This window comes from Schistocerca americana, chromosome 3, assembly GCF_021461395.2.
Source record: "Schistocerca americana isolate TAMUIC-IGC-003095 chromosome 3, iqSchAmer2.1, whole genome shotgun sequence".
Classification (NCBI taxonomy): domain Eukaryota; kingdom Metazoa; phylum Arthropoda; class Insecta; order Orthoptera; family Acrididae; genus Schistocerca; species Schistocerca americana.
In genome coordinates this window covers 528,141,101-528,164,990 of record NC_060121.1, presented here as the reverse complement: position 1 = coordinate 528,164,990, position 23,890 = coordinate 528,141,101, and positions in this window count along the sequence as shown.

The following is a 23,890-nucleotide window of genomic DNA, read 5'->3' as shown; positions in this document are numbered from 1 at the left end:
CACTGGATAAAACTTACTTATTAACTTCTTACTCTTAGAGGTAAGTTTGTGCTTCATTATCTTTTTTCTTTTTCTCCTTCTTTAGTTGGTAATTCCCTAATAGTATTCATCGTCACACACTGTGAGAGTTCATTTACCTCAGGCAATTGTCTATATTTCAATACAGGTTCTCCCTCTACTTATCCCCCCATTACTTCTGTTGGAGATACTTTAGCATCCGAGTGGGGCATTTCATTCAATATTTTTTTGAAGTCCCATAACTATCTGTCCACATAAAATGCTAGGTTGCTGAGTATATGTGACATAAACTATTTATTTCACACATATTTCTCTCCATCTAATTTTCCTGAGGGTGATATTTGGAAATTAATATATGATTTACCACCTCCCACTCCAGAAATTATTTAAATTGCTTGTCTATAAATTGAGTACAATTCTCTGATAGCAATTTCATCGGTTTCCCCACAAGTTTAAAGCAAGTAGTGTTCATTTTAGGCACAATGCAGCTGGGTGTGCCTGTTCTCAGCGGATACAACCTAACTAACTGTGATCCACTTTCAGTCACAATGAAGATGTAAACCATTCCTCCCTGACTTTTAGGTTGTGGACCGTAGAAGTCCACAGCCACTAAATGCCATAATGCTTCTGGCAATATGGACTGCAGCATCGTGTGCATCTTAGAGATGTGCATTGTGATTTTCTGACACATACCACAGGAGTTAATGATATTTCTAACGTGTCTAGACATGTATTAAAACAATAATTCTTTTTCATGAGAATTATGCACATCTTCAGCCGGAAATGAGCACACGTTAAAGTTTGATACCATGTTAACAAATCTACTTCACTCCTAGGTATACATAGTAAACAATTGTTAATATTTTTATTTTTATGGAGAAGTAGCTATTTATGGAGCTTCCTGTCCTTACTGCTGTCAATTCGATCTTGCTCGAAGTAATGAATGTAGTTATATAACATGTCACCATTTCGTTGTTCCTTTTAAAATTTTACTAAGTAGTATAACATCTTGTTCGTAATTGTTCACTTTTAGGAAGTTATCGCAAAAATACCTCTCTTCTTGATGTCTATGGTAACCTTTAATCCTACTGGTAATCTGGATAACGCATCTGGCGCAATATTATCTGTATCCTTTACATAGTGTATCGAAAATTTAAATCCTTAAAGGGAAAATGCCCAACATGTCAATTGGCTATGTGAAACGTTACTTTTAAGTAGAAAGCTCAATTCCCTGAGGTCACTGTGCGCTACTGTCTTATGTCCTTCCGCTAAGTGTTTGAATTTATTGTCTCCCCTCTATAATGAGATGTTGACAACCCACTAGCGAACGCAATTGGTTAGTGTTTCGTTTCATTTTGTGGTACCTCCACTGGGAAAATATTCACCCGCTCACCCTGCCAGCGACCCATAGAAAGCCGGCGAGATCCCATACAGCGAGCTCCCTAGACAAGGATATTGCACACATTCCGTAACCATACGGGGGGGTAGGCAGGAGAACGCCCTCCTCTCGCTTGAGAATGGCAACGCTGCGAAGAGCCTGATGGACAATGAAAAGAGACCCGAAAACCGATGGACTCTGCAGCCTTTACGACGGAATGTCAAGAATACACACATGAAAGCATCTGGATTCTTCTGGCCCGGCAGCAGTTGTTTTACCTCCCTTTGAAAGCAAAAACGTTTCGACAATTTCAGCACCCTACAGGTACCGAGAGGAGCGTACACGAAGCGAGAAGAAGTGAGCCTTCTTGAAAGATTTTTTCGGACAGTAAGGATGTTCCTTATAAATCAGGAACGTCAGCAGAGTATGAGACAAAGCACATATATGAGTTTGTGCAGGCCTCATGAAGAGATAGCAGTTACAAGAAATTTTTGTGTGGCTGCTCTCACAAGAACTTCTGAATGTAGAAAAACACCGGAAGAATGTGCCACCAACAACAGTGAAATCTTGAGTAAGATGCCAATTAAAGACTCGCACACCAGCCGTCGATAGACAGGAAATTTCCACCCTCCATGAAACGGAGATCAGTTATTGGGCAGCATTGCAAATTGAGTCAGACAATGACAACGCCGCGACAAGAGAACCGTTGAGTTGAGAAAGGGTGAAGAGCTGAGTCGGTGAGACAGCTCGAAAACAAAAGGACTTGGGGCTCTTCCATCCGACATCAATATCAGTGTGATACCGCAACTTCGGTCACGCGACACACAACGAGCAGACTAAGCGGAGATCTAACCCGAGCCTCACGGCAAAGCAGTGGGTGCCAATGTGGTCGCCGACTCGCCGCCGCCGCCGCCGCCGCCACCGCCGCCGCCGCTAGGAGGCGGTGCGCTCTCCCGACACAGCGACTGCCGTTGGCAGAGCTACACGATGAATGATCACGAATAATGGTGATATGATTCGGCCCCCCATTTCCCATAATAACTGAGTCGCGTCCATGCCCGGTAAAATCGGCCCTGACATTTTTAGTTTTCTTTTGGTTTGTGTAAACGGTATTGAAATAAATATCTTTCATGTTTTAACAATCTAAGCAATCCTTCGTTCAATTCATACATCAGTCCCTTAATCTCATAAAATTTTGTGTTTTGTTTCATTTAATTATTGATATCACTCAATTCTGGAATCCCAGCGTGGGGCGATCTAATTGATAATCTGCCTGTTACGCGACATCATAAACAATTTCTCGAGTTCACTACTTTTTGGTACACAGCGGGGTGCGATCTCGCTACTAATTTGCCTGTTACGTGACGTCACAAACACTTTTTCGAGATCGCTACAGTCTGGCTAAAATGGCTCTGAGCACTATGGGACTTAACAGCTGAGGTCATCAGTCCCATAGAACTTAGAACTACTTAAACCTTACTAACGTAAGGACATCACACACATCCATGCCCGAGGCAGGATTCGAACCTGCGACCGTAGCGGTCACGCGGTTCGAGACTGAATGGCCTAGAATCGCTCGGCCACAGCGGCCGGCTCTCTACAGTCTGTAGTACATATTTCTCGACAAATGAGATCCAGAGTCATATACTGAAGCACTGGTAACCAGATGATAGCGTGCTTCAAAGTTTGGGTGTATTAGTAGCGACGACTCCGCTAAACTAGTTTTCATATTACTAAACTCTGACCTATACTCTTGTGTCTACTGCCAAAAGATGTTCTGCTTTAGTAACTTTAATAAATGAGGTGTGTTCAACAACCCCTGCATTAAAACAAATCCTGCAATAACCTGTCATTCCGAAATACAACTTTAATTTTTCCTTGTTAGATGGTTCTGAACATTTGCTTATAGCATCTAATACACGTGGGTTTCGTTTTATACCTTCTGCATTTACAGTGTGACCTAAGAACCTAACTTCACTACTATGTAATCACAATTTTGAAAGCTTAACTGTTACGATCTTGTAAGAAGTTGATCTAACCTTCGAAGATGTTCAATCCAGGTTTTGGAAATGACTACCATATCATCCGCATATTCCAAGACATTTTCACGTAATTCTTCACCTGTTGCTTTATCCAATTTTGTAATAAATACAGATACTAAGGACCTGAGCCTGGATAGCGGGGAGGTAGGACCGACCTTCACAAAAGGAATGTTGTATATTTCCCGAACTCTACGTGTAACTTAACCTGCCAGTACCCAGAAGTTAGGACCGAGCGAGGTGGCGCAGTGGTTAGCACACTGGACTCGTATCCTGCAAGACGACGCGCAAACCCGCATCCAGCCATCTCGATTTAGGTTTTAGGTGATTTCGCTAAATAGCTCCAGACAAATGTCAGAATAGTTCTTTTCGAAGGGCACAGCCGCTTTCCTTCCCAATCCTTGACACAATCCGAGCTTGTGTTCCGTCTCTAATGACCTCGTTGTCAGCGGGACGTTTAACCCAATCTTCCTTCCTTTCCTTCCCAGAAGTTAGGTTCATTGTATTCATACATTTCGCTCAGGCGAGCTTCGATAGTAGCTCTTCTATGATGTGAACCCTATTCCGTTCTGGTTCTGTGATTTTATTCACTGTTCTGGAATCCAGCACTAACTGTAGAGATTCATCTTCTTTTCCAATAACTACTAATGTATTGTTGATGATTCTATTACGTCCCAAGAGACCATCCTACTATTTTTTTTCTTTTACTGCTTCTTTGGCTGCTATCGGTATGGAACAGGGTTTTAGAAAAAACGGTCCTTTGGATATTACTTCTAGTATGCACTTAAAGGCTCTAAGCATCACAGAATGCAAAAAAAAATCTGTATGATTACTCTGTAATGATATTAGTTCAGACCTTGTGTAGTGACATTCCTGGAGCTTTGTCTGCTACATTCACTATCCTTCCTGTCGTTTCGTATTGCAGTCGTATATAAACTTCTCTCTACTCTAGATAACTATTTAGCAATCAAGAATATTTTAGCATTACAATGAGCAACTGCATCAAAATGTAATGTCACTCTTGTTTTATTTGCCTCATAAGCAAACACTAGAAAACACTCCTTAAAATGCAATACAACCTTACGTTCTGATAATCAGTCGATTCCTGGAATTATTGGTACATTTAACCCTGGTGAAAAAAAAATCTTGGATATTCAAAGGCCTGTAGACTAAATTTAACTAACAACTGAATATAAATCTGGTTACCTGCCATTCCTGTAATTTCTACTATTTTCACACCATTTACAGCTTGTCTACGGAACTTGTACAATATGTTGTGCTGTTCTAAGAAGTATTGTTCTATCACCCAGGTTTCACTAGTAGAATCCACAACAATGTTCACCAGAATGGTGCCCATACTTCCATTCAGTTTCGGTTGAATAGGATCCTTAAGACTTCGTTCCTTTTGTTATAGAAAATCGTCCGATACATTTCTCCCCATGTCATACGATTTTTTACTTTAATTTGGAATCCCCTATGATTATTGGAGTTGCTGTTCTTCACGATATACTATCACCACTTGCGACAGTACCTAGCGGTAACTGCTGAGTATCTGCTCTTCTAAAGAAAATGCGGGTACTCATAGGTACTTGGGCTATTCAGGAAGCTGTTCAAAAAGAATAGCTCAATGTAGTCAAGAGGTCTAGCTGCACACGTCTACTTTTATGCCTCGTAGCTAATTCGTTGCAAATAATAACCTGTAGCTGCGATCGATCCTGCAGCTACCCCCAAAAAATTCAGATATCAAGTGGAACCTCTCACCAGCTGAATGCCGTCGAAACACGTAATGTGTGATAGGTAAAAAGTCTTCTATCTAATCATGGAAGATTTATTATATTTTGCAGTTGGCGTTTAAGTATGTGAGATGGTTTGTAGGAAAGAGATGAATATGTATGAAAAAATGATACGTACAGCATTATACTGAATAATGACAGAATAATCCCTGAAATACGCGAATCAATATTTTAGAATACGTAACCAACTTATCTTACGTATTAAGTATTGAATCTGAGGAAGCTCTTCAGGATTTTGCCCAAAGGAGTTGGAAAAGGAATTCCTTACTCATTAAATTTTCAAAACTTTTGTTGTTTGTAAGAATTTTCAATTTTGAAAATCAGTTAAAGGAGGAGATATGAACATATTTGTTAAAATGAATGTCGAATCTACGTCTTTGCAGAAGGACATGTGGCAGTTCCAGCGTGGCCTTTTGTTGACGTGGCACGGAGTCACGCACCTGAGAACAATGCCCTCCATTGATTTTGGCTAAACAAGACTCCACTATATAAATGTAGCATGAAAATTTATTTTGGGGTGATAGTCGGAAACTCTCGATTCAGAAGCTCCCTGGAGTTGGTATGAACACTGTTTTCTATTCTGGTAGATTCAGTCTGGTAATGGTGGTCGCAGTGGACAGTCGTATCATTGGTAAGTCTCCCCAGTTGTGTTAAGTATCGTAGCAAATATTGTTAGTCTGCTTGGGGTAACCTCAGTGAACGATGGTGAGTGGCTAGCTTCGGCGTGTAAATTGACTACTGGTGTAAAATAGTATTAACGAGAATATCGGAGAAACAGAGTAAGTAAACGTAGTCAGTTCTGTTGGCAATGGCCGGTTGTAATGGAAAATCATGTCACTAAATTTATCGTGACCGGGCGCTAATGTTAGGCACTTAATGGATTAATGTACCAACAAGTTAAACTGAGAGCAACGACTATTTGCGCTTCTTGCTCAGTTTCCACGCTCCTAACAGAAAGGGGGTGCGCAAGGCAATGGTAGTTAGTAAAAAGAATTGTGGGAGATTAGAGGCGCTGATTTTAATGTAACTGTATTTCCTTGTGTAGTCAGAGTATTGACAATACCTATTACTCGACATAAGAGGATAAATTCTTAACTAGTAACGTAATGTTGGCTTTTGGCTTCAAGGCTGAACGTAAGCCGCGGTTAGTGAGCCCCTTGTGAAGAGAAAACAGATTTGTCAAGGAAGAGGCAACTTCCGCCCACTCGCATGTTCTGTGAACTGGCGGGCAACCCGTTCTGGCTGCGGCACGCCGTGGGGAGACGCGCTGAGAATAGGAGGGTAATTGTGTATCCTGTGTCGGGGGTCAGAGTCGTCTTGGAAAATAAGAGCCTTCTGCGGGTCACTGGCTAGCTGGCGACACACAGCCGCGCCGAAAAATTCCACATACGTCACTTCTCGTGTCTAAAAATAAGTTTTTCTCGGACGGTGCGAGTTAGAGGCGCCAAGAAAGGCGGAGCTGAGGGCAACACAATTCTTGGTGGGTTCACGACCACAGTGAATGAGGAGTAACCTTTGAGGATTGAGTTTAAGTTTCACAATACGAAATTGTCTAAGAACTACTTTCTTGCACAAGCTAGCTGCAGAACAATTTTATTCACAAACATGTGCTATCTCTTTCATTCCTTATCTTCCTCCCTCTCTAGTCGTCGTATGAGAAAATTTCAACTCGATCTAGTTAGGAGGAGATATCATAAAGTCGTCCTCTCCCTGTGCCATTGGTCAGTCTCCAAAATTTCACGGAGCTGGGATATGGGCTGAAGGCAGTCTCCTGTCAGAGTAGCGGATCAGTGGTTGCTCAGCTTAACTGGCTGAAAGAAAGGTTACACATTTTCTTATGCAAAGACCAGGTAGAGTCCAGTAGGGAAGCACATTTGAGTGTTATATTCTGAAGAAAGATGATTCTAATATCAGACAGCGAGCACGCAATCGTTTTCGAGTACCAATCTCCGAACGAAGACCACCCAAGGATCTTCCCAGTGCTGGTGTCGGACTGGGCAGGAATCAGCCGCTGATGGGTGACAGTGCTTATAATAGAAGCGGCCATCAACTTCTCGGTGGTAATCGCTGCTCCTCGAGTTATATGTTGGTACTGGTTAGTCATTGTTCGTCCTGAAACAACAGTCTCGTAACGTGAGTTCTTTTTCAGACCAGTTTCGGTAACCTCGTTAAATTTTTCATCTCTAGTTTGAGAATGGATTACGGATTCACTACTCGTATCCTGATCTTTATTATCCAAGAACTGATAGAGAAAATGCGTAATGGGTAGCTTTGGTTACCTTTGTATGCACGATTAACCTTCACTTAGCCATAATAGGACGATCTATGTAATTGTTTTTGCTTCTAGCGGAATACAGAAACCTAGTGCCCTCGCTAACTAGAGATAATTAATGCTTTTCAATTTCTCTCGCCTCACCCGTTCTCCCTGAGGCCAACGCACACAGCAGTATTATATGTTGTATTAATGATGTCATTAGGAGATTAATGTTTATTCATTTTATTTTATCTGTATGCCGGTGCTACCTAAACTGGTTTGTCATTATAAAACCGACGATAAATAATAAATGATCAGAAGTAATATCAACCAATCGTTTCCTTTCCATAGGTATTATATTCTGCTTCCTCAGTACGTGAGTTTAACAGTACCACCACTAGCAATTGCACTTATTTCGATGGTAAGCGATTTCGATCAGTATTTGACCATCCTCAGACTCTCGTATCATACCATGATGGTAGGCGCTCGCGGTGAATGGAGTGGGTGTTGTAATTCCACGAACGTCAACATGGAGTTACAATACCCGCTCCATTCACAGCCACCGCCTACAATCTTGGTATCTCTGAAGATGGTCAAATATCAACATAGTACACTTACACACTGCCGCAAAAAAAATAGCACATTGTCTTTGAGGTTTTCAATTCACTGAAGTTTTACTGTTGCATCAGTGCACATACAGTATATGAAATGATTACATTTACGGATCAATAGCACAAGCGCTTCTGAGGTACCAGGCGTCGACCCACGTTGAAACATCTATATTAGTATGTGGTACAGCCTGCAGGGGCGGTACTGCAGGCTCTGACTCTGGCATCCAGTCGATCGTACAGATGGCGAGTACTGTCCTGGGATACGTTATTCTACGGCTGCTCGACCTGCTTACGTAACTGCGTAAGAGTTATTGGCTGACGGGTGACACTAGTCACTTTTCGTCCCATCGTATCCCACACGCGCTCGGGTGGAGACAAGCCGAGACACTGTGCTGGCCAGGGAATTTGTTGCACATCTTGCGCAGCACGTTGAGTTTCACGGGCGCTGTGTAGGCGAGCTTTATCCTGTTGGAATAACACATCACCTTGGAGTTGCAAGAACGGCAAAAGAACGAGTCTGACAACGTTCTCCACGTACAGAACGCTGGTTAGCGTCCGCTCCAGAAACACCGAAAGTGAACAACAGTTGCAGCTTATGGCGCCCCACCCCATACCATAAGGCCTGAGGTGGCGCCACTACGGCTTGGACGAATGCACTCTACGAGACAACACTCACCAGGTCTACGTCCTAAGTGCAAACCACCATCATTTGCCGTGCAGGCAGAATTTGCTTTCATCGCTGAAGACCACGGCGCGCCATTCCATCTTCCAAGTAATCCTTTGACGGCACCAGTCGGGCCGTGCACGTCGATGTTGTGGCGTGAGTGGAAGACAGGGTAGAGGTGTGCGTGCCCGTAGTCCCATTGTTAATAAGCGGATGGCAACAGTTCGTGCTGACACGCATGAGCTCACGAGCCCTTTCATCTGTGCTTTGATAGCTGTACGATCTATCACTGCTGCCTATACAATTTGAAGATCCTGACGGACGTCTGTACTGCATGGACGTCAATAACCTCATTTGCGGGTGTGAGAAAGTTCACGTGACCACTGATACCAGCATCCTTGCACAACTGGTGCAGCGCGACCAACCTACGTGGCAGTTCTCCGAAAGGAACATCCAGCCATTCGGAGGGCCACAATTTGACCCCTTTCAAAACCGCTCTGTAGGCTGTAGGGAGCACGGGTGCGTCTCCATGGCATAGTTGCCTGCTTACTTCAAACGTTTGCACCACACGGAGCGTTCTGGCTATGAGTGTTCCCTGTTAAAGGGTAGGCAGAGATGGCACACTGGTAGCTATGCCACTACGCTGTATGTTGGTGGACGACTTTGAAACCGTTATCAGTACATCTGCTATACGCTGTCATCGGATCACAATCGACATCGTTTTTCCAGGTGTACTAATTTTTTTTCCCGCAGTGTATACAGATTCTTCCCCCCAAATTACATAAATGCTATAAAGTGATACATGTGTCTGTAACCAAAGATTCCAAAAACAATTTTGTTTGTACACTGCGCTGTGATAACCCTTACAGACTGTAATAAAATATGGCATCCCTAAAAATACAATGTGTGTTTTGCTGGAGATTATTTCCTCACTTTGCTACAATTTTAACTTAACTACGTTATATCTAAATGAGGTCACGACTTGGTTCTACTGTGAAAGGGATATCTTACGAAGACACGAGGTACGTGTTCTATAGAGAAACTTTGCAAGGTGTGACGGATTTATACATGTCTAACAACAACTTTCGCGTATGTGGTTTGTCTGTCAACAGGGGCACGTAACTTGTTAACTCCAGATGAGTGTTGTAGTTCTCTCAGTAAAGCTCGTACAAATTGTCTCCGTTAGCAGCTATATGTCTTTGATCTTACATAAAATGTTAGTTACTGGATCGTAAAAAAGGCCACGACCCCATTATAACATAACCTCTAGTGTTCTTTCTCCTAACACAGTGATGGTTTTAATTTACTGGTGTAACTCTTTTGACAGATTCTGCCTTCACTTCCTTTATGGAGATATTTTGTAATTTAATTTTGCTTTGGATATGTTTTCCGCCAGAGTATCAAGCTTGTGCCAAGTTTCTTCTTTACGGACTGCGAGGTACGCACTATGGGATCTTACGCTCACTCCCGACCAAAGTCACTCTGTTTGGCATCTTCAAACAACGTGTCTTCAAATGACCGTAACTGAGTTTAGCAGTATCACCACTGGCAACTGCATTTATCTTCCAGTATCAGGTCAAACATGTACCACCCAATTCAGAACACACACACACACACACACACACACACACACACACACACACACACACACACCGAAAATGCACCTGACGACTCTTAGGACAGACACCATGTATAGCTGACCCTGTCAAGATAGTATGATACTGAGTCAAACGCTTTCCGGAAGTCAATAAATACTACAGCTATCTGATTAATTTGATCTGTAACATTCGCGATATCATATGATAAAAGCGTAAATTGGGTTTCGTATCAACTCTGTTTTAGTAGTCGTACTAGTATTCATGGATAAGATCATTCTGTTCGAGATACCTCATTATCTTTCATCTCAAAACATGTTCTAGGATTCTACAACAGATGGATGCCAATGAGATTGAAGGATAGCTTCGTAAATCACTTCTGTCACCCTTCTTGTAGACAGGTATCATCCGTGATTCTTTACACCCACTGGACACATATTTGGTTCACGGGATGTGCGGCACATTATGGCTAAACGGGAGCTACCCCAGCAACTAATTCTGCATAAGATCCGAAAGGGATTTCATTGACTCCTGGAGCCTTGTTTATTTTAGGGATTTTAGCTGTTTGTTAACGTTACTGTCACTAATATCAGTATCACTCATCTTTGCAGTGATGCGATAATTGTACAGAGGCAATACATCTGAATCTTCCTTAGTGAAGGAACATTTCAGAACTGAGTTCAGTGTTCCGCTTTTGCTTTACTACCTTCAATTTCAGGTGTCGTGTGCCAGCCATGACTGTCTGGACACTAACTTTTGTGCCACTGATAGCCTGTAGATCTGAATAGTACTGCTTTGGACTTTTTTCTGAAATTCACCTTCATTTTCAGATTTTTTTTAAATATTAAGATTGTCTGTAATGTGAAGAAATAAAGAAATATTTCCCTTTGTAAACACTCTGCAACTCATCATTTTATGTACCTCCCGTATCTCAGTAATAAATGTGGAGTTCACACGTAGTTGTATGTGCAGCCGCTACATTCAGTTTTTATCTCATGATGTTCTGAGAAGCCGAAAGCCGATTGGTACTCTAACGGGTAAAATTTGCAGAACATTATAAAAGTGGTTCCTTTGCAGTATTATTTATTTTTAATAAGCAATATAGCTGCGGTACTAATAGAAATATGTGAAAACAGTAAATGTGAATAATTGTGTGAGTAATTATTGCGTTTCTTCAACTTCACTAATTTACTGAGTTATAATGAATTCATTACCCTCCTAGTAAAGGACTATACTTCACTGGTAGGAGTATCGATGAAAGGTCCTCTACTAACATGGTTTGATGCAGCCATCGGCTAAGAAGTGTTTATGACCTGCGGACAGTCACTGGTCAGTAGAAACCGGTATAAGCTTTATATGAGCATTGGCTCAAATAGACTTTATTGCTAAAAATAATGTGCTCACAAGTGTCCTTTGCCAATAACCTGACAACTGTGAACATCTCTGTGTACCTTCCTGAGTTATGATTGCAGCAGTAACAAGTCAATAAACTACAACTGCAAATACAGGTTGAATCAGGAGAAAAGATACATGGTTTGAGGAGTGATGGTACTGGTGCTTCTGAACAAAAAGCCTCATATGGACATATGCCCTACTCCGAAAGGTCTCAAAGACAGAATACATTTAATATCACTTTTGTACGTTTCTTTAATAACTCGAAAATCACAGCTTCCAGCAGAAACGTGTCACAACACAAAATTAAACTACATTACATTTCCTACAAAGATGGTTCTATTCATTTTCTTCTCTAAAACCAACAGTTTTCGCGAAAAGAGCGCGAGAATATTGAAAATCGTGCGAGTCGCGCATGCGGCTGTAGCTTAGGTGGTTTCTATAGGCCAGCTTGTGGTAGTTTCCCGACTTGATAGCCCACGAGTGTCCTGTATCAAACTGTTCGTCCCAACTTCCTCTACACTACTGTGGTACGCTGTAAACAATGAAAATGTTTGAACAATACAGGAAATACATAACATTGTACATTAAACGTGTTCTGTCCTGGAAACCGTTCGGAATAAGACCGAAGTCTGGCATTTTTTGTTCAGAATCACTAATACTATCACCACCCAAGGCATGCTCCTTCCCTCCTGACTCACCCTTTATATGCAGCCTTGTTGACTGGATGCATGTGTTGCACCGTTGAAACAATCTTTTCGCAAGTAAATATTGAACCATGCAAATGCATTGTTTTGAAAAACAAAAGACGTCACGCACTGAACTATCACATTGATTGGAAATGATGGTTTGTATTGTTAAACTGAAAAAAATGGTAATTATGAAGTCCAAGCACTGCTCCACTAGCAAGGCAGAGTATACAGGAACGTCCCGTTAATTGACTATAATTTGCCGGCGCTGGAACCTGAGATGATAATTTTTTGAACCGAGCAGCTAATGAGGTCTAATTGACGCGATTAAAGCGCTCTACGATTTTACATTTGGATCACATTCCGTTTCAGTTTATTACCGTCTGCGGCGTGGTATTACGTACTTTTGATAGATTATTTCAAACGCTAATTTGTTTCTGCTGCATAGCGTGCACCGTTCTGATGGTAACAGTTTTAACTTAGGACTTGATTTCGTCTATAAGTATGGTAAAGCCGCCCATAGTCTTCCCTTCTGCTCTCCGTAAGTTGAGAGGGTTGTTTATATACGATCAGACACGTACTGGCAACTGGGCTTTGATTTCCCATAGACGAGAAGAGCATTAGAGACGAAACACAAGCTCAGACTAGACAAGGAGATGAAAGGTAATAGCCAGTGCGTTTTTCAAAGGAACTACCGCATCATTTTTCTTAAGGAGTTTACAGAAACCCCAGATTAAGTGAACTGGATGGGGATTTGAACAGCTCTCCTCTCGAAAACAAGTCCTGTGTCTGAACCCAGGGGCGTAATTAGAGTAGGACAGTCGGGGCAATGCCCTGGGCAATCCTGGTGCACGAAAGAAAGAAAAAAATTGAAAATACCCGGTGTCCCAGAGGTCTTTCCCTGATTATAAACATTCATAAGGAACAAAATCTGACACACCGACATATACTTTTTATTCTGAATTACAAGTGACATATTCAAGTTTTTGTGTACATTCATACTGCTACTTTGTTTCTTACAGGACCTAGTGCCACAACAGCAGCGGAATCGGACACCATTAGGCACTATAGCAGGAGAAAGCCCATTTTAAACACTGGTATCAAGAGACACAGTCAGAGTCTAGAGATAGTTCAGACGGCATATAACAGACAGCCACCAGGTGATAAAAGCATCGAGATGTGGTACGCGAAGTTCAAGGAAACCGGAAGCATCTGTGATTTCCATAGAACTGGAATACCTGAGCCTAGCGCGTAGGCAGTTCAGACAGTAAGAGACGCCTTCGTGAGAAGTCCCAAGAAGTCAGCTCGCAGAGTCTCAAGTAAGTTACAGATTACGCAGACATCAGTGCAGCACATCCTACATAGACAACTTCTTTTCCGTGCGTACAAAGTCCAGCTCAACGGATTACAGAGCTCGTTATTTTTTGCTGTTGCCTTTCTGGGTGAGACTGAGGAAGATGATGACTATCTGAAATGCGTTCTTTCTGTCAGATGAGGTCACATTTCATTTGAACAGCGCTGTCAAACGACGCAATGCTAGAACCTGGGGGCCCGAGGATCCGTACGCTGTGTCGGAGACTGTCAGAGACCGCCCTAAGCTGAACGTGTTGTGTCATCTTATGCACAATAAAAGAAAAGAATCTTTTTTCTTCAGTGAACCGACAATCGCAGGTAATACCCTTCTTGAAAGTTCGCAGTTATTTGTAGTGCCACAGATTCAAGGCATTCTGGATTTACTTTTCTAACAACATGGTGCGCTGCCTCATTGAGGATTAGTTATTTGTGCCTATTCGGATACAACATTTCCAAGAAGATGGATCATCGGGCGTGTAGTTCCATCAGCTGGCTTCAGCGATTACCGGACGTAACACCATTGCATTTCTTCCTTTGAGGTTATGTAAAGGCCCAGGTTTGCCAAAGCCAGTGAACATCATCGCAACATTACGGCGCAGAAATCCTGACGTCATAACATTCATCCCTCACGAAATATTGACACACACATGAGTGAAGTTGGAATATCCGCCGGATATGCTTCGAGCAACGAAACGAGCACACGTGCAAATTTATTTAAAAAATGGCTCTAACCACTATGGGACTTAACATCTGAGGTCATCAGTCCCCTAGACTTAGAACTACTTAAACCTAACTAACCTGAGGACATCACACACATCCATGCCGAGGCAGGATTCAAACCTGCGACCGTAGCAGCAGCGCGGTTCCGGACTGCAGCGCCTAGAACCGCTCGGTCACAGCGGCCGGCCGAAATTTATTAATTGTGTGTTGTACACAAAAACTTGAATAAAAAATGATTCAGATGGCTCTGAGCACTATGGGACCTAACATCTGTGGCCATCAGTCCCCTAGAACTTAGAACTACTTAAACCTAACTAACCTAAGGACATCACACACATCCATGCCCGAGGCAGGTTTCAAACCTGCGACCGTAGCGGTCACGCTGTTCCAAACTGAAGCGCCTAGAACCGCAGGGCCACACCGGCCGGCAAACTTGAATATGTCACCTGCATTTCAATATAAAAGATTTGTATCTATGTGTCATATTTCCAGCCTTATGCGTCTCTGTAATCAGGGAAACACTTCTGGGACACCCTGTATAACGAAAGAATCGAAAACATTGTAAAAGTAGTCAAGTGAAGTCTTAGTACGCGCATCATTTACCTGCTTCAACCAGCTCAAAGATCAAATATGCATTAGGACTCGAACTTCAATTAACTGAATCTACGTGGGAATGTCAAAAAGTAAAGGGATTTAAGACAAACGGAACATCTAATCTAATGGTAGAAAACTGCTACATACATAATTTTTCTACATAGCCTCCCTGCACTTCAACGCACTTTTTTCAACATTTCACACGTTTTTGATTCCGTCGGAGAAAAAGATTTTTGGTTGCACCTGTAACCAATTTTGTACCGCATCAATGACTGCTGTATCTGCTGTAAATCTTCTTCCCCTCTGCCTTCCTTCAATGGCCCAAACGCATGGAAATCACTTGGAGCCCGGTCTGAACTGTGTGGCGCGTGTTCCGGCAATTCGAATTCCAACTCCTCTATTGTTTCGGCCATCCGTTTCACAGAAAGTGGCCTAGCGTTATCTTGCTGCAGGATAACACCTTTTCGCAGATTTCCTCGACGTCTGGATCTAATTGCAGGTTTCAGTTTAGTTCGCAACACGTTACAATACTTCTGGCTGTTTGACAGTTTCGCCCCTTGGGGTGAAATGGACGGCTACCACAAGTCCCATGTCCCAGAATAGTGTTACCGTAACACTACGAGTTCGAGTCTCGGTCCGGCACACAGTTTTAATCTGCCACTACGAGCTGATGGTTGACGTTTAAATTTCTTAACTTATAGTGATGATTGGTGTTTCCAAACCATGCTCGCGGCCTTACTTTCCGGTTCGTGATGATGCACCTACTTTCGTCTGCAGTAACGATATGCTGCAAAAATCCAACTCCCTCGTGACGATTAAGGGACAAATGTTTACAAGAATGTCCATTCATTGTGCCTTACGCTGCGCTGACAGTTCTTTCGGTACACACCTTGCACACGCTTTCCGACTATTTATCCTGTCATTTAAGATAGATTAGGTTGAACCATGGCTGATATGTAAAGTATTGGCGATTTCGTCCACAGTGATCCGTCTGTTTTCCATCATCATACCGTGAAAGACTTTCAAATTGTCCTGAGTTGTTGACGTCGATGGCCTATCCGATCTTTCCTCGTCACATAAAGATCTTCCCTGTTTCAAGCGCTCTATCCATTCGTAGATCCTGCTTTCGCAATCAACAACTGTCACCATACTGCACTTGCATTCGACGAACAATTTCCTGGGGCTTAAAACTTTCCGCAAACAAAAAGTGAATCTCTGCCTTCATTTCGTCGTTAGTGCAGATCTACAATGAAGCTGCCATGTTTCACGGATACTAGCAGTGTTACCAAGCCCTACTGCGAGAACTGCAAAAGTTCCTTTGCTTTTAGACTTCCCGCGTATAAACGAAAGGAATTAGACTGTGAGCAAATTCTGAGGCCAAGGATTTGACGGAACTAAGGATTTAAATATTTATTTCCGAAATACAGACTGTAAATATCTTTGGATGAATGAAAAATGTAATATATTTTGTAAGATATACATAGGTTACCTACTCTGAAAGAAGTTGTCCTAAAAAAATTATCCTGTGTAAGTAGAATAAATAGCCCCGATTTCCGGGCTTAGAACGGAATCATAATATGAGATAGAATAAGCATCAACGGGCTTACATGATTACAGGGTTAAATCAGGTTGCGAATTCAAGCGCAAAATTCTAAACAAAATCTTCATAGAATCAAATTTATGTATCTGCAAAGAAGGAAGTAAAATTGAGGTTTAAAGTCCCGTCTACTACGAGATCATTGGAAACGAACCACAAGCTAAGACTGAGAAAGGTTAAGGAAGGAAATCGGCAGTGCCCCTACGAAATAACCATCGGAACACTCGTCTTACGCGACTTACAGAAAGCACGGAAATTCTAAATTTGGATCGGTGGATCGGGATTTAAATCGCAGTTCTGCATCTGCATCTACATCCATACTCCACAAGCCACCGTACAGTTCGTGACGGAAAAGACATTCTGGTTTCCTCATTCGTCCAGAAAACATTCAGGGTCCGATGCTGGTGAAGGGTACATTGAGGCTCCATCCTATGCGAGATTCAGACTGCTGAGAGACGCCAACAGACTAGTCATTTCCTTCCTGTTCCAATTGCAAATGAATCGAGGGAAAAATGACTGTGTATATGCTTCCGCAAGAGTTCTAATTTCGCGTATTTATCTTCGTGGTCCTTACGTGAGACGTATGCTGACGGTAGTATAATCGTTCTGCAGTCAGCTTCAGATGCTGGTTCTCTAAATTTTTAATTAAATTTGAGTTGGAAAAATTAAATAAAGAATGGAAAAACAAATATGTGACAGACCAACCACCCTCAGTCGCAAACAACCCATTTCTCCATTTCCCAACCACGTTCCTGGTTGTTCACGAACTCCACAACCGCACATATATCGCTCTGGAGTAGCATTCCTGGAAGAAAGGACATTGCTAAGAAATAGCTTCATCAGAACCTAGGGAATTGTTGCCAGGATGAATGTTTCGCTATGCAATGAAGTCCCCACTATTTTGAAAATCCCTAGCAGATTAAAATTGTTGTTAGATTGGGACACGAACAATGCTCTTACCTACTGAGCTACCCGAGCACGACCTACGAACTGCCCTCAAAGTATTACTGTTACTATTACCTCTCTACTACTTTACAATCATTACAGGATCTTTCCTTTACAGGTAGAGAAATGGCACAGCCTGGACTGTTGTTTCCAGTTTTATCCTTGACTGTACAGTAGAATCTGCGCTGATCTCAAACGTTCTGGCAGATTAAAACTTGTCCCGGGTTGATGCTGGGACTTAAGCTTTAGAAAGAAGCAGAGAACTACTTGTTGCAGTGAGGGCAGGTTATGAGATGTGCCTGGATGGCTTACAGTCAACCCCTTGGGTGCGAGGTCACAGGTTCAAACTTTAGTGAGGCTCATGTAAAAGTGTTGTGTTAAAAATTATGACAGAAAAAATGTTAGCTGGTAATGACTCACCATGGGCATCAGGAGGGCAACAGAAAATTAGTGATGTCCAGGAGGTACAGAGATTAACCCTCTATGGGATGTATTACAATTCACAAAATGGATATCGTCGACATTCAAGAAATGTCCAAAACAAACCATTAAGTTTCACCACGAACACCGAATGAAAAACGACACGCCACAGTGATCACAAAGGTTCCCACCATCAAGATAGAAGGCGAACTCCTTGCGAGTTACAAATCGAGGAAGACATTCAGCTAGGTATCCACTCTTAAAGAGTGTATTTAGCACCATATTGGTGTAACGGGGTGATGAGAACTGACCGAATGTGATGGCATGCAACCGAAGGAGAACGGGCTATCGTGGAGCTTATCGTGAAACTGGCTGTCCTTTATGGCGTAGCCGCAGATAGTGCGATAATATGTTTTATAGGCACGGAAAAAAACAAATATCCAGAGGCTGAATTTGTCCATTGGTTTCACGTTATATGATCTCTTCAGGAGGGTTACTTCGCTCTAAAGGAGTGTGTTTCTTATTCGCAGACCATGAATCAAGCAAAAGCAAGTTATTTTGAGTATTTATTGGCCGAAAGCAGTGTTCGTATCGTAGTTGTAGTTCTCTTACGCCCATTTTCCAGGTCTTGCTTGCTGTGACTTAAATATTCCCTTCTGCTCTTGCAAGATCTCACACACGAGAAAGAATCGTAGGGGGCAAAGCACCTCCAATTTCTCGCAGCACAATAAATAACTTTCCAATCAATTTTACATCCAGATAAACATTCTGCGTAATTGTATACGAGATCTGTAATACATTGATGTTAGTTCATCTTCATATAACACTCAAGGTACCTCTAATTTCCAGGGTTCCCTTCATATGCACTTCTCTTTGAAGTCCCGATTGGACACAGTTGAAAACAAACTCCTTACTGAACGATAGGACATTTGTGTTTATCTCTTCTACAAATTTTCAGACCAATTTTGCAGCTTGCTGATCATCGTCAGGTTCACACTTTGTTTGAAATTTCGTTATTTTACGTCTTCCAATTCTGTAGCACTGTTTAAAGTTCTGCAGCCATCCACTCCTCGTCTTGAAACCGCTGTAATCTATGTAGCACTCAATTTGGTGTGCATAAAGTAGTAGGTCATTATCATGCACATCCTGTGAATTGTATCGAACATTCTTGAAATGCACAAACACCAGCTTTTGTAACAAGTGCGGTTCGCACTCCCTTCAGCATCCGTACTTTTTCTTATGCACTACACGGTCATATCGCCACGGACTAACTGTTCATGATTGTTCTTTTACTATTCTGCGGATGACCTTCCACGTAAGTAATTACGGTGAGTGCCCGCTGCTTGGATAACGGCTGTCCTGTACCACGCTTCACTGGAGACAGGACTCCCTGTCCGACAAAGATGATGAACTGCATGGCTCGACACCTGTCTTATTATCACTTTGGCTTGTTAAGCTCGTATCGTCATCACTGTACTCCTCAGGTACACTGTCCGCACAGTCGAGCTTATACGACGCACCACATTCGCCTGACTCAACTTCCAGAAACGTTAATACTTCATCTACCACTTCTCTCTCACTCTGCGAAATTCCTTGGGTTCCTTTCTGATGAAATATCAACTTCAGGCACTGTCGTTGTAGATATAATGCAATGTTTGCTTTGTTTATAGTTGACATTGTTCTACTTTGTATCAACATCACTAGCACTGTACCACTTCTGTGAGTTACTAGTCGACTAAAGCAATTCAACTACGCTTCGTAGCCTCATTCTGTGCTCACCACTGGATACCTCCAGTTCCGCCCCCTGTTGCCATTAGCAGCCAATATTGTGGCTGCCTAGTAGACAATATGTGGCGCCTCGAATGCAATAAATATCATTGGCCTTTTGCCACCTCGCACTCTAGGGTTCCTTGTCAGGCGGTAAGAGCACAGGAAAAGTTCCGTGTTCGAATCCCCGTCCGGCACAGCGTTTGAAGCAATCAGAAAGTTTCAAAATAGTGCAGATGTCGTTGCAGAGTTAAAAATTCATTCTGGAACTGGATATTAATTTTCGATCATTAATTCCTTATCTCGAAGTACTCGTCCAGAATCCTTTACCATCTGTACAGTTTTGACCTAAACGACTCTTGACACCCGGTATGTCGAAGTACGAGTAACGGAGTCTGTGGCAAGTGTCGTGCAGACATTAGGATAATATCGCAGTATGTGTGCTATTATATCTAAGGAAGAAAACAACCGGCATTTACTACAGGGGGGGACCAACACTGATATGTGCTTTTTTTTTATTATTAACATAGTGTGTAGTATGGACTGAAGAGATCATCCTTGATGACTTATTCTTCTAGGATGGGATGTAAGGATAAAAGGAAAACACTTTATTTATTACACATTCAGTTAGGCTTGGGCACGCAATGGGTCCTCTAGCCTGCTGTCTTTGGTGATGTCTATCTCCTGTGGAAGGTGAAATGTGTCAAGGCTGTTATGTGTGACTGCTTCCTCGTGTTATGACAAATTGCCTATGGGGGGTGAAACGTTGTTGACTTCGGTACTCGATACTTGTGCCATCTTGCAGGGTTTACCGTCCCAACCGATTCCAATTGTCGAACCTCGTCCCTAAGGGCATCGATCTTATCAAAAACTCGTAGAGCCTTGTCATGGACCTTCTCTTGTATAGTGGTCCCGTGGAGTGCGGTGCGGATGTCGACGTTTCTTGTCCACCATGGAGCTCCTGTGACCCATTGATAGCAAATGTTTTGCAGCGCTTGGAGTTTGTTGTAGTTGGAGACGCACGTAGTTCCCCACGAGGTGGAGCCATACAACATTGTGGGTTCCACCGTTGCCTTATACAATTGGAGTTTAGTCTTAGGGTTGAGATTCTTACTCTTCAGGATCGGAATCAATGAACTGGCCATCTTCTGGGCTGCCGTCTTCTTGTCCTCAATATGCTGCGTAAAGAGTAATTTTTTGTCAAGGTAGACACCGAGATACGTCACTCCCGGCGACCATGGGATAAATTGGTCAGCTATTTGGAGTCTGTCGTTCAGAACTGGTTTCCTCCGTGTGAATAGACCTGATATGTGCTGTGTCTGCCAATAGATTTGACACCCAGCCTTACACAGAGAGGGCGCTGCACAACAAGCCGAGCCTCCAGGGACGCGCAGCACAGTTGCGGTCAGAGGTCGCAGAGGGCGCAGACAACATTGACTATGTTATGCTTCCGTTGTATGTCATGCAAATAGTTCCCAAGAGAACATCCATACGCCAAACGTGGATATAAGCGGAAGCGCGGCTCTTGTCCGACAGTGAGTGTTAACAATTAGCTCGACAGAATCAGGACTATCGTCGCGCAGAAGAGCCCAAGCGGTCATTCTACGAGGGGCGTTCAGTAAGTAATGCAACACTTTCTTTTTTTTATATGAAGATGGTATCTGTTCTTTCAGACATTGTCCAAAAGAACAGATACCATCTTCATATACGTAGTTAAGGCTCACCGGCCATTTGACCATCTTCTGTGCGGATGCACACACATTGCCCGAACTCTTACGGGAATCGGTAAAGCCGCGAGTAATGAGTGTAATGGGCAGGGGCACTACGAATATAGTGCGGGACAATAAGTTGGGAATGTGGGTCTCACGGCAAGCCGAAGTGGCGCCAAATCGAAAGACTTGCACCCGGCGAACGGTCTACCCGACCGGAGGCCTTAGTCACACGACATTTACATATAGCTGGATTTTTACCCCGGCACGGTAGCTCAGCGTGTTCGGTCAGAGGGTTAGCTGGCCTCTGTAACAAAAAAAAACTGAGTGAATGGATCAACAAAGAACTTCAACGGGCGTCAGGGGACGTCCGCCACGAACAGATGCAACGAACTATGAAGAACAAAATGAGATAACAAAAAAAAGATGGATAGAGCGTCTGCTATGTAAGCAGGAGGTCCCGGGTTCGAGTTTCGGCCGGGGGATACATTTTCAACTGTCCCCGTTGACGTATATCAACGCCTATATGCAGCTAAGGGATTCATTTTACTGTATTGATTTAATTGTACTTTCTTTTTTTCTGAAATCAGGTTGGTTTTACTCATAGTTCCAAAACACCATATTATTCCGCACTCTTTTGACTACACAAGCCCAACACTACGGTCTTACGCCACCTGAGTGGGATGGCCTCAATACCAGCATGGTACTACTCTACCAGTTGACGTCGACCCAATGTCTTGCTTGCCTCCCCATGTACTGCTTCCCGTAGAGTGTATTCTTCATTGGGGCAAACAGATCGAAGTCGGAACGTACGAGATCCGGGCTGTAGGTTGGAACCGAGGAGGCACATACTTTTGACTACCACAACTGAGCACGAGTGTGTCAGCACTACTAACAGAGACGTCTAGTTCAGCAGCGAGGTGTTTGATTGTGACCCGTCGATCACATCGAATGAGCGTGTCCGCAAGTTCAAACACTGCAGGCTACACAGCTGTGTGCGGCCGCCCAGCTCACGGGTTGTCGGACAGCTGTATACAGCCCTTTTCACAGACGCCTTGCCCTGCTACTCACCGTGCTTGTGTTCACTCCATGTCTCCGTAGACATTCTGCAAGAGCGTATGAATATCTGCGATGCACTGCTCTTCCACCAAGGGAAAAAAAAAACTCTGTGACAGCTCTCCGCTGCCTCATAGAGTGGCTGAGTGCCGGGTTCCACTGAATAGGTCAAGAGTCCACTACACGCAGGAGGCGGCTACACGGGTAGCAGGAGCTGTGTAGCGTGGACTGGGTGTCGGGAAAACACAAAAAGGGCTTCAGTCACAAAGGGGGACTGGCCGAACACAGGAAGAACGTAGCTACGGGAACCGTCGGTATAACAGTTGTAAATTGTCGTAGCTAAGTCGAGAAAGTACCAGAGCTCCAAGCACTAATAGAAAGCACCGATACTCAAATCGTTGTAGGCATTGAAAGCTGGCTCAAGCCGTAGATAAGTTCAGCTGAACTTTTTGCAAAGAACCTAAGGGTGTTCCGAAAGGATAGGCTAAACACAGTTGGCGGTGGCGTGTTTGTTACTGTTAAAAGTAGTTTATCTTGTCGCGAAATTGAAGTAGATAGTTCCTGTTAGTATATTATTCGCTTGGCTCATCAACTAACTGCTCGAAACAATTTTCAGAGAATGCGTTTAGCACAATTTCGGATGGTGTTTAGCAACTGACCCTAAATAACGGAAAACGTGAGGTCATCCACATGAGTGCTAAAAGGAATCCTTTAAACATCGTTTCACGGTAAATCAGTCAAATCTAAAGGCCGTAAATTCAACTAAATACCTAGGAATTACAATTACGAACCACTTAAATTGCAAGGAACACATAGAAAATGCTGTGGGGAAGACTAATCAAAGACTGTGTTTTATTCAAATGGTTCAAATAGCTCTGAGCACTATGGAACTTAACTTCTGAGGTCATCAGTCCCCTAGAACGTAGAACTACTGAAACCTAACTAACCTAAGGATATCACACACATCTATGCCCGAGGCAGGATTCGAACCTGCAACCGTAGCGGTAGCGCGGTTCCAGACTGTAGCGCCTAGAACCGCTCTGCCACTCCGGCCGGCTGCGTTTTATTGTCACGACACTTAGAAAATGTAACAAGTGTACTAAGGAAACTGCCTACACTGCGCTTGTCCGTCCTCTTTTAGATCGTTAGCAGATAGGATTGACGGAGTACATCGAAAAAGTTCAAAGAAGGGCAGCACGTTTTGTATTATCGCGAAACAGGGGAGAGAGTGTCACTGAAATGATGCAGGATTTGGGATGGACATCATTAAAACAAAGGCGTTTTTTGTTTCAGGAG